The 12,358-nt window shown below is 35.0% G+C and overlaps 1 long non-coding RNA gene across 1 annotated transcript; it reads right to left on the bottom strand.

The window, feature by feature from the left end:
- Nucleotides 1–2,590: 2,590 nt before the first annotated feature.
- On the bottom strand, nt 2,591–8,866 carry LOC135223324 (uncharacterized). The gene is made up of 4 exons (XR_010316481.1): nt 8,678–8,866; nt 5,339–5,434; nt 3,239–3,409; nt 2,591–2,793 (listed from the first exon to the last, which is right to left on the bottom strand). It is a non-coding gene; the product is annotated as an uncharacterized LOC135223324 (long non-coding RNA).
- Nucleotides 8,867–12,358: the final 3,492 nt, after the last annotated feature.

Below are 12,358 nucleotides of genomic sequence, written 5' to 3'. Positions count from 1 at the left end.
TTGACTGTACGTCTGTTCATAGTCTCTCTTTCCATCCTACTTTCTTCCACCCATTTCTATCAATTGTTTCAAAATGCAACTTGCAAAGTCTTCCACCTTTATTCTCAATTTCCCTTTCAAAGCTTAATGACCTCACGGGTCAAAGCACTTTGACCTAAGTTCTAGTATATTCTGCTTGATTCCATTCTGCTTCGTACTGTTCCTTGAAGAAGTGTTTCAATACACCTCAGTATACTGTGTACCGGTGCCTTATATTATTTCAGATCGGTTCTCGTAGTGTATGTAGGTATATATATCCAAATGTGCCAAAGGTATAAAAATGAAACTATCCTAATCGACTTCGTTTTCAGCTTTTCTAAGACATCAAGAAGAGAACAATTGCTTTGTGGTAGTATTTATAATATACTTACAAAACGTGAGGATGATTCTTCAAGCGACCTTAGACGTCACACGTAACACAAGTAGTTGGCTCTCCGTTAACCATTTATGTATCTAGTTTATCAATCAGGTTGGGGCAACTTGTTTGTTGTTAGGACCAGGTGAACTATTTTACATTTTATTTCTCTTAATTTAGTGTATTGCGTTTATGCATTTCATGGCTGACAATTCGTATTATTAACGAAAGGCTTCTTCATTGAAATGGGATGAACTATTTTAGTCCGGGTGTTTTTGACTTATCTGAAATTGAACTGTTCCGTTCATATTTTATATATATAAATAATTTATACAGTTCCAGTCTTTCCAGATATTGTGAAGCTTGACCAACATAAAAATTAACACATGACTTAATGGGATTTGACATTAGCACTGTGCTAGTAAAGTTTAATGTTTGGAAACTTTTATCTTAAAAGTGCCTTCAACCATTGAATTGCTTTTAAATGATATATATTAACTACGTAGATGGGTTATACCCTTAAAAATTTGGCTATATGATAGTAGAAGTAGGTTTTTTCTTGCCGTTTGTGACTGAAAACTTGTCTTAATTTAAATGAGTTTAATAGATTGCCCAATGCATATTCTTTTCTTGCCGTTTGTGACTGAAAACTTGTCTTAATTTAAATGAGTCTTTAATGGATTGCCCAATGCATATTATGTTAATGTGGTGATTGGATGATTAATCAGCAATGTATTTAGGCCTATTGGAATAAATTTTGGTCTTGAAAACCGTTGAAATGACGTAAAACTGACTCAGTTTCCCTAGATAGTTATCCCTGTGTATATATTTGATTAACCAACAATGTATTTAAGTTTTAAAAAAATAAACTGTAATCAGCAATGTACTTAGTCTTATTGGAATACATTTTGTTCTTGAAAACATTGAAATGATGTAAAACAGTTTGCCTAGGTAACTATCCCTATGTATATATTTGATTAACCAACGATGTATTTAGGTTTTAGAAAATAAACTGTGGTCTTGCAAACCACTGATGTGGCGTGAAACAGATTTTTACTTTGCCTGCCTAGGCTGCTGTACCCAAAGCATGTTCAGAAAATCGTATTTAATTCAATTTATATTCTTTGGCATCGTGACATAAAAAAAATCAAGAGTGATTAAAAATCAAAGCGGTGGTTTGGAACGAGAAGTAGGACAGAAGTGTCAAAAAAGTGATTTTTATAGGTTGTTTGGAACAAGAAGTAGGAGGACCAACATTCAGTGTCTAAATATATGTGATCACAGCTAACCTATTTTTCTTTTCAGGAAATCGACAAAGCAGTCATTATCTTGCTGGGCTTGTATCTTATCCACAACCGTAAACTACCCTGTATATCCGGGCTTTTGTTGTGTTTCTCAGAAGCTCGTTTCTACAGGTATCTTGCGGTTGAGAATACATCTACCAGACACATTTTTTCGCCAGGGGTTCGAAATACGTTACCCAATGGAAAGCAGCCGCTACAAATTCTGAGGTACTAGGGGTGGACAGTTGAGGGAAAAAAAAAAGGGCCGCCAAGCAATTGGCCTGGAATTGGTGGCGTCCCGTTTTCTTCAAGCAAGTGGGCGCTGGAATTGGTGGCGTCCCGTTTTCTTCAAGCAAGTGGGCGCTGGAATTGGTGGCGTCCCGTTTTCTTCAAGCAAGTGGGCGCTGGAATTGGTGGCGTCCCGTTTTCTTCAAGCAAGTGGGCGCTGGAATTGGTGGCGTCCCGTTTTCTTCAAGCAAGTGGGCGCTGGAATTGGTGGCTCCCGTTTTCTTCAAGCAAGTGGGCGCTGGAATTGGTGGCGTCCCGTTTTTCTTCAAGCAAGTGGGCGCTGGAATTGGTGGCTCCCGTCAACCTTAGCGTATCTCCCATAATTATGTAATTAAGGAGAGGCCACTTCGCAACCCAAGGAAAAGGATGTTTGCCAATAATTGTACAATGGTAGAGGAGTAATTCTTGTCAACCATACATGATCTAGAGTTAATCTTGTCAGCCATACATATAAGTTACTTTCACTGATTACTGGGCACCAAGGTTAGATATGTCCAATCATGGATGGGGAAAATATATATGCAGCCATATATGTTGTTACTTATTGTACTTTTTTATACTGTTGTCAGGCGACTGAAAAACCGTGAACATTTTGTAAATTTAATTAAAAAATGTGGACAAAATTTACAATTTGAAAGCAACTTTCAGCGGACTACAGGAGCAGATTTTTTTTTTTTTTAATTTGAGGCGTCCTGATACATTTTAAAAAACAGCCCTGGATTTACCGGCTGCTAGGCAATTTATTATTTCGGCGAACCATCCTTCTTCCTTTCTTCATATATCATCTCTGCCTTTCTTCCTTTCTGTAAATCATCTCTTCGGTCCCCTCTAAAAAAGCAAAGGATCCCATTAAGTTTAACATTACCACCTTAAGTAAATTTTACAATTGAAATCTGAAATACAAGTGAAAATACAATTCGCTGCTATGTCTTGTCTTCATCTCTTTACTCGATAGTAAAACGAAAACGCAGTTTTGCTGTCTTGGTATGAACGCATCAACTTACTTGACTGAGAAATTAAATTCAACTTACAAACTACGTAGTAACCATGAGACTGAAAGGTACTTAAATATGCAGCTCATTTTGACGAACTATGTAGTTAACCATAAAAGAAAGGTATTTTGACAAACGGCTAAAATATGTAACCCATTTTTAAAGACGATACCACCCTGAAAAAAATAATTTCACTCATTTTGAAAAGGTATGATTCTTACAACTGTCCAAATGGGTGAAAATCAATTTTCAAAATGAGTGAAATAAATAATAATAATCACCTTCTTTAAGAGAGAGGACAAGCACGAGACTCCTTGTGCAAGCAATCTTGCCCTGTACGTAGTTAGAAAAGCACTTGAAACGCTTGACGGTGACCGTCTGACTGACGGACGGATTTTGCCTAACTGATATATCCTTATCGGCAGGGGAAATATTTAGCTTTGGAGTGGTTCCTGAAATGATAATACTGTACATTATTAACATTTCTATAAGCGAGTCTCGCTTAACACTAACTTACACGTAGGGTCTAATTTTTATAAGTGAAAGGTTATTAACTTACACATATGGTCTAAATTTTATAAGTGAAAGGTCAACTTACACATAGGGTCTTAACCCTTATTGAAAAGTTGTAACTTACACATAGGGTCTTAACCCTTATTGAAAAGTTGTAACTTATACATAGGGTCTAAATTTTTAAAAGTGAAGTTACTTTTGAATAAATACAGTTTCTTTAACACTGACTACACATAGGGTCTTATTTCTATAAGTGAAAATATATTTGAATAGATACAGGGTCTATCTAACACTGAAAACACAAAATGGTCTTATTTCCATGGGTAAAAGGTCTATTTCTTGAATAGATAAAGGTCTTTTAATAGTGAACTCAAAGGGTCTTATTTCAATAAGGAAAAGGTTATTTTTGAATAAATGATGGGTCTTATTTCAATTAGGTTGAAGAACATTCTTGAATAGATAAAGGGTCTAATTTTTTTAATATGTTAAAGGTTAATTCTGTAAGTAATGGGATATTTTTGAATAAGTAAAGGGTCTTATTTCAATAAGATAAAGTTTATGAATAAATGAAGGGTTTTACAAGAATAAATGAAAAGTTATTTTTTTTTAGTAAATGAAGGGTCTTATTACAATAAGTGAATTGTTATATTTTAATAAATACAGGGTCTTATTTCTGAATAAACCAAGGGTCTTATTTCTGAATAAATCAAGGGTCTTATTACAATAGTGGAAAAGTTATTTAAGTCATTATATATAAATCAGCTGGACTACACAATTTAGAGGGTCTTGCTTACCCTCTATTCGAAAATAACTTAACTCGTAAAATTAAAATAACTACCATTATTAATGTAAAAGAAAATTAAGAAAAGCGTTAATTATGGAAAAAAAAAAAAAATACCCGCAACCAAACCCCCACAACTTCAATGTCAACTGAAGTTATTTTTTTTTTTTTTGTTTTTTTTATTTTTTTTTTTTTTTTTACTGTAAATATTTTAAGTATCTTAATATTCTCTAGAAATACTTATTTATGGCAAAACATGTTTCTATTTCTAGTAAAACACATCTATATTTATAGTAAAACACGCCTATATAGTAAAAGCATGCCTATATTTATAGTAAAAATGTCTATATTTATAGTAAAAAATGTCTATATTTATAGTAAAACATGTGTCTTCAATAACATCGTCAGCAGTGTTGCTACTGATAAATGAACTTCTGAGTACTATATTCTTAATTTTCTAAAAATCCATTTTATGCCTGGTTTTAATAAAAAAAATTGTCACCCGAGATGTATGTTATTGAGAAAAATATTTAGAAATTAATTTTTTTTACATGGTTTTAATTCAAAATTGTTACTTGAAAATGTATTTTATTGGCGAAAATATTCCAAAAAACCCATTTTCTACATGGGTTTTAATTCAAAATTGCTTGAAAGTATATTCTATTGAAGTTATTCCAGAAACCCATATTTTACATGGTTTTAATTCAAAATTGTTACTTAAAAGTTATTTTATTGAAAGTATTAAATAAACCTAATTTTCAATGGTTTTAATTCAAAATTGTTACTTGAGAATGTATTTTATTAATTTCTAAATACTTAATTTTACTAAGTTTAAAAAAAATGTTACTGTTAAATGTATTTTGTTGGAGATAATATCCTAAAACCCCATTTATTTTACAGTGTCAATTAAAAATTGCTCGTAAACTTCATTTTTATACTTCCCTAAGTGATAACTAACAACTATCCTCAGATTATATCAGAAAATTATTCTATGTATGGTATTAAATAGCTGATCAGTCACTTTTACGTATTTCATTATCCACTGGTTACTGATCAAGATAAAAAAAGTACACTAAATACCGCTTACCTTTTAACCATTTTGGAGATAAAATCTCAGTGGCATTGGTATCTTCTCGTTTTGTTTGAACTTATTTGGAAGAGGCAGAAAAGGCAACATCTAAACCTGAAAATAAAAAATACACTTGTTAAAAATCTCTCTAAGGAACATATTTTTGTCATAAAAGTTGGTAAGCTATCTGTATAGTACCCGCTGAATATCCAACAGTAGCCAGGATGAGACCCCCTGAATAATAATAATAATAATAATAATAATAATAATAATAATAATAATAATAATAATAATAATAATAATAATAATAATAATAATAATAATAATAATAATGAATCTGGAAAACCTAGAGGCTGAAGTAGCTCCAGGACTCATGCAGAAGAATGTGATCCTAGAAACGGCACACACAGTAAGAAAAGTGATGAACTCCTAAGGAGTCAGGATGCAACCCGGAACCCTACACTATAAATACTACCCAGTTGAATTGGAGGACTGTGACAGATAAAAAAAAAACTAATAATAATAATGATGATGATAATAATAGTTCATCAATCATATTATTCAGGTGGTGAACCCTATTCATATGGACCAGTCGTACAGTGGCTATACTGACTTGAAATAAAAGCTTCCTAAGGATATGGTGGTCATTTGGAAGGTTTTACATAAGATAATTGGGAATACAGAAAGACCAGTTATTAGAAGAAGATAAATTAACAGATCATTAAACGATAAAAATCCAATAAAAGTACAAGGAGAACTATTATGTATACTGCATCTTCGCTTGTACCTCTTGAAGTTCTAACTGTACGACGTCCTCAGAGAGACTGAGGAAATAAAGGACCTCAGGAACTGAGAACTTCGCCACTGAGGCACATGTCTTCACATTGGTCCTGCTTTTCAGTCAATTCAACGCGAAACAAGCGACGTCAAATACAGGCAGGTCTGTCAATAGCCTATTGACGTTGCCACGCCAGTTTTACTAACCATAAATCAATCAATCTACTTAGGGTTGTTTCTATAAAAAGCTTCACTGAAACTTCTAAACGACACTAATAAAAATGCTGTTCAGTAATCGAACTGAAGGTTACCAAGATCTGCAATTTTCATATTTCATCGGGAAAGAGGAAAACTGAGAAGAAAAGACAAAAGGAATGACAAACCTAACTTGTTCGTGACTACCAAAAAGATCAAGCTAGTTATCATTTTTGTTAAACCTATCAAAAGATGTCTTGTCCATTACTGACAAATTTACCGAAAGGTGTTCAAACTGGTAAACTGTTACAAGAGAGAGAGAAAAAAACACGAATTTACAGCATATATTTTTTCATATATTACTCATTTGGTAAGAAATGTTTGTATACAGTATATCTAAAAAGTTCATCCCCTGATATCTCGAAGTATACCAGTTTTGACAAGTGTTTTCTGATGACAAATTTACATACAATGATACCAGTTCGGTACATACAAATGGTTGCCTAATTTGAGTCAGCTTATATAACACCCCATGCGATGTTGCCAACCGAATCATCACGCAATAAATTAATGGGATATACAGCGGTCCGTTCGTATATATTCAAACTAGCTTAACTAATTTAATACTTAAAACCGACTTAACTTTTGTTCACATATCATCCTGCACGATAACCTAACGTTGGCTCGAAACTCGGCTGTTTATTAAAGAAAACCTAGGAATACCAAAAGATGATTATAACAGTTCGAAGAATGGTATCACCTTCCACCTGTTATTTTTGTGAAATTTGAAATCTTATGGTCATGGGCGGGTCCTTTTTCGACTAACTACGGTGATTCAACTATAGAAAACGGGAACGAAAACGGAAGACTGTCCCATTCTGTATAGGCTTCGACTCAAGAAAGGTGATGGTAATTCTAAGCCCTCATTCCGCGGTAAATTAGACTATGGAAGTAGACGTTTTCCTACGTTATTTTACTTACTGAACAAGAATTTAAAGTAATAATTATTCGGACGACTGTAATTAACCCCCAGGGGCCAGTACTAGACACGGCGAAATACATTGGACACCCCAATCCCTAGTGGATGTCGTATACGCGGTTACGTTCCTTGCAGTCCGTGCGGAACTATTCTTTAGAATTACCCTGCAAGGAACGTAACCGCGGATACGACATCCACTAAGGATTGGGGCGTCGAATGTATTTCGCCGTGTTTAGTACTGGCCCCTGGGGATTAATTACAGTCGTCCGAATAAATATTACTTTAAATTTTTGTTCAGTAAGTAAAATAACGTAGGAAAATGTCAACTGCCATAGTCTACTTTACCGCGGGATGAGGGCTTAGAATTACCAAGGTGATATGCAGTTCTAAATATAGCTTTTATCGATGACCAAACATTGCATGCTGGTCAATTGTTTAACTAAAAGTGATATTTTCAATTCGATGAAGCATAGACACCATCGCTTTATGGTCAGAGATAATGTCACAGGTTAAAAATTGAAAAAGAAAAAAAAATCACGAACATTTTCTGGTATGGAACTTATTTGGTCAAAATGGCCAGCTGCATCGTTCTTGAAAAATAACTTGAAAAAAATTCCTCGAGACTATGCTAGTGAACAGGGACACTAAGGAATTACAAATAAATGCCGTAGCCCTCAATATTAAAAACGTCAGTTGAAGAGGTTTTGTTATACTAATTCTACGCCAACATTTTTCAAAAACACATATAACATTAATTAGGACTTGAACTAAAATTTGACCTAAGGTAAGGGTTTTGGGAGTAGGGGAAGGGGGAATGGGGAGAGGGAGTTATACCTGGATGTATTATAAGGGGGTTCTTTATAGGGAGTTAAGGGAGGGGATTGCAGCTGGCTCGATTATAAGGGGGTTCTTTAAGGTGGGGAGGGGTAGAGGTTGTACCTTGTTTGATCATAATGGGGTTCTTTATAGGGAGAAGTTGTGGGGGGCGGGGGTTGTATCTTGTTTGTTTTATAAACGGTTCTTAGTTGGGGTAGTTGTTAGCCATCACACTATACAGAGAATGACCCAAATTCCAGATCAAAGGGGACACTTGCGCAAAAAAAAAAAAAAAAAAAAAAAAAAAAAAAAAAAAAAAACTGCTATAATGTTATAACATTTGTGACTGAGAAACCTCCCACAGCGTGAAAAGTACTTATTTTCTAGTAGGTAGCAAGGACAAGCAAACCTAACAATGGATAAATAAACAGCCAGGAAATAGTTGCGACAAGTAAAACTAAAGACGTCCTGGAAAGCAAATCACTGGACTGTCCATTCAAGACCAGTCACCGGCAGAGTTCCTTTTTCCCCAAGAATAATTTCATGACATGGTATAATAATAATACCTCACTACCGATAACAGCACATACCTCATAGTTAATTAGTGTGGTAAATAAATGAAACTGTGCAGTACGACGCGTATATGTCCACTGTTCTAAAACCACAATCAGCTGCTGTCTGTTTGCTTGCTTGCTTGCTCGCTTCAACTGACGGAAGCCTGACTACTGAGTCTGACTACTAGTTTCTAGGTCCTGGACTCCTGGTTTCAAGTTTCAACATCTTGCCGGAACTGATGGAAGATTACGTAAGAACAAAGTACCACCCTCAAGTTCCTGAACTGTAAATGCAGTTACGAACGTCGACGAATGGTTTAAGTACAACCCCTTTTAAAAGACTGTGCATATTTTCGCTAACAGAAGCCATCATTAGGTAGTAGCCTACCGCTATAATATTATTAATAACAAACGAGAGATTAAATCAAACTTTTGCCAGCTTTGGATAGAGAAAGATCGTAGCGTGTCTAATCTGTTACATCCAATAAGCAAGCAGTATAAGTTGGGTGAATACTCATGATGAACTGGATAAGGCATTCACCCTAAAAATGACAAAAGAAAATTTAATTTATCGAAAATCCATGGTTAATCGATGCTTTGTAAATCAACATCCTTTAATTTCGATGTTCCTAAAATGATTTGTTTTTTGCATATATTGTTTAGGCTGACATTTCAGAGATAAACGCATACCCGATGATATTATTGTATCTGTATCGAACGACCAGAAATGGGTGTATATATCCTCAGTCTTAAGCATGTCTCAATTATCGTGCTTTGGAATCATTCTCGTTGTAACAACAGATTATTCATTATCCTACTGTATCAGATGTTCTCTTTTACTCAAGAATTTATGATTTTGAGGACATTTCATATAACCTTACATCAATATTTATCGTGTAGGACAGTGGTTTTTTACCCGTGGGCCGCACCCCCCTAGGGGGGCGTCAGCAATTTCCAGGGGAGGCGCGAGCCCTAGGGAAAATAAAAAAATTCTAATTATATTCGTTATTCTCTTAACAAGAGTGAGGAAATAAAATTCAGAAGTTTATGGAAAAATGCAAAAGTATCATACGCCTTATAACGTTACTTTCCTATAGAGTCTACTACTCTAGTTAGACTCGATAGGCTGACCATGTTTTGTAATTATTGACCTCCCTTCCTGTCCCTCGAAACCCCTTCTCTTTCTCATTTTATCCGCTTTAAATCTGGGAAGGAATTTTACTCATTGATGCAAGAGGGGGATGGGGCGTGAAAAAAGGACCAACTCTAGGAAGTGGCGTGGTTATAAAAAGGTTTTAAGAACTACTGGATAAATACACGCCTTTTGACCCGAATCCTACTTTGCCTTTTCTCCAAGTATATGAGCTCAGAAACAGCTCTTGAGAACCAGTGTCACCTATACATCACCAATCTATCTTTCACGCTGTGGTTCCCGAGAGGTTTGGCTATGTTCTCTCACAGGTATACCCTTTATTGAGGCTTCTCCTGTTATAATCACAAGGATCTGTCTTCGTCTAAATTGGAACTTTGAAGAGCTTTGCCCTCCTTCCATAGCGATTCCAGAACCTGTGATCAACTGGGCGAGCCCACAACCAGATGAGACACAGTTCATTGGCACCAGTAATTGCTGAACAATTTTTGGGTGGATCAATCTTGTACACGCACGCACAAATAGACAAGTATATGCATGAGATGACAAAAAATGGGTGTGAAATTAAACTTGTGAAATGGATTCAGGATTATCTAACAGATGTGGCCCTTTCAATGGAAGAGGTACTCTGTAAAGGACATTGATCTTGGCTTACCTCAAGGTGGAATTTTTAGTCCAGCCCTAATTAATTGCCTTATTAATGTCAATGTTAGTACTGCACAGCCCGGATTATTTACAATCATTGCTTATACTGATGACATTCTTATTTATGCAAGAACCTATCTTCAAATAATCAAATTTGCCGCATATTGCCTGTATTTGTGACGAACTAGTGTTTATGATCTCAGCTGAAAAGAAGGAGTTTATGTGTAACAAAAGGGGACAGAGGGAACTCCTAATATTGCAGGAATATAAGCATATGTTGATGAAATAAATACTCAAGGGTCTATGTACGTAGGTGGTAATCATGGTAGACACATCCTGCTTCAGAATCTAACGGTAGAGACACTGCTTCAGTATCTAATAGTAGGGGGTCACTGCTTTAGTGTCCAATGGTAAAGACACTGCTTCAGTATCTAATGGTAGGGGACTGCTTCAGTATTAAATGGTAGAGACACTGCTTCAGTATCTAATAGTAGGGGGCCACTGCTTCAGTATTAAATGGTAGAGACACTGCTTCAGTATCTAATGGTAGGGGACTGCTTCAGTATTAAATGGTAGAGACACTGCTTCAGTATCCAGTGGCAGACACTGCTTTAGTATCTACTAGTAGGGAGCCACTGCTTTAGTCTCCAGTGGTAGACACTGCTTCAGTATCAGTATCTAATGGTAGGGGCACTGTTTTAGTCTCCTATGGTAGACACTGTTTCAGTATCTAATGGTAAGGGACTGCTTCAGTATCAAATGGTAGAGACTGGTTCACTATCTCATGGTAGGGCACTGCTTTAGTGTCTAATGGTATAGACACTGCTTCAGTATCTAATGGTAGATAAAGTTCGAGAATGTTTTAAAATATTGATGACAACGATACAAGTTTGTTTGATGGCAAATGAGATAAATAAAAATAAAACAATACAACTCTTCTTTGCACAACAAACCACATCGAGAGTAATCGACACTAAATCCTTGACATAGGTTCTTATAACTACAACCAAAAATAAGGCAACGGTTGTTTGTGGAAATATTTTGTAGAAAAAGTGAATTATGTGCCTACGGCTGACTTACTTTTTATATCTTGCTGAAAATGCATTAGCTAAAGGCATATATATAGATATATATATATATATATATATATATATATATATATATATATATATATATATATATATTCATTAGACTTTCCTTTCCCTAATTCACTATTCCTGCGAGAATCTGTCCATAGCCCTTTAGACTAAATATGAAATTAATACAATTTGGCATGAACAGACTATATATTTCTTAAATACTACAACTGTGCTCAAATGGAAAAGATCCTAACTGCCTGATATTATGGTAATTTTCCTCCAAAACGTCCAAATCTGATGTATTTTTATCAACTGAATAAACTTGATTTGCATTCTAACAGTTGATTGCATATTTACACGGGAAAAACTTCAAATTTATCGATAGAGAGCTAATAAATATAGTTTTACATTTAAAAAAATACATTATTGTAATTAAAAACAACATATATTCATAATCATACAGACGAACCGGTTGATAAATAATAGTGTAAAGCAAGAAAAATAAGACGCGAGGAATAATAGCCAGCTGTTATTATTATTTATTTACTTAGTCTCATGACCACAGCCATTGCTAGTATCCCTTCATTCATTGTCCGCATACGATCTTTATTCCATAAATTGAGGTTTTTCTACAATGTAATCAGTTGTTAGTATATACATTAAACGAGAGTCCAAGAACACCTTTCTATGAAGTAAATAAAAACAAATAAATCATAAGAGCGATAGAATAAGGTTAAAAAATATGGAGATTTATGACGTACGTATAATTCCATGTGCCGCCGCTAGATGGCAGAACCTGTCGGTGCACATCTCTCGCCCACTAGACCTAGTCTCATAATCGCC

The sequence above is a fragment of the Macrobrachium nipponense genome, chromosome 8, assembly GCF_015104395.2.
Source record: "Macrobrachium nipponense isolate FS-2020 chromosome 8, ASM1510439v2, whole genome shotgun sequence".
In the NCBI taxonomy this organism is placed as follows: domain Eukaryota; kingdom Metazoa; phylum Arthropoda; class Malacostraca; order Decapoda; family Palaemonidae; genus Macrobrachium; species Macrobrachium nipponense.
This window is presented reverse-complemented; position numbering and strand designations above follow the sequence as displayed.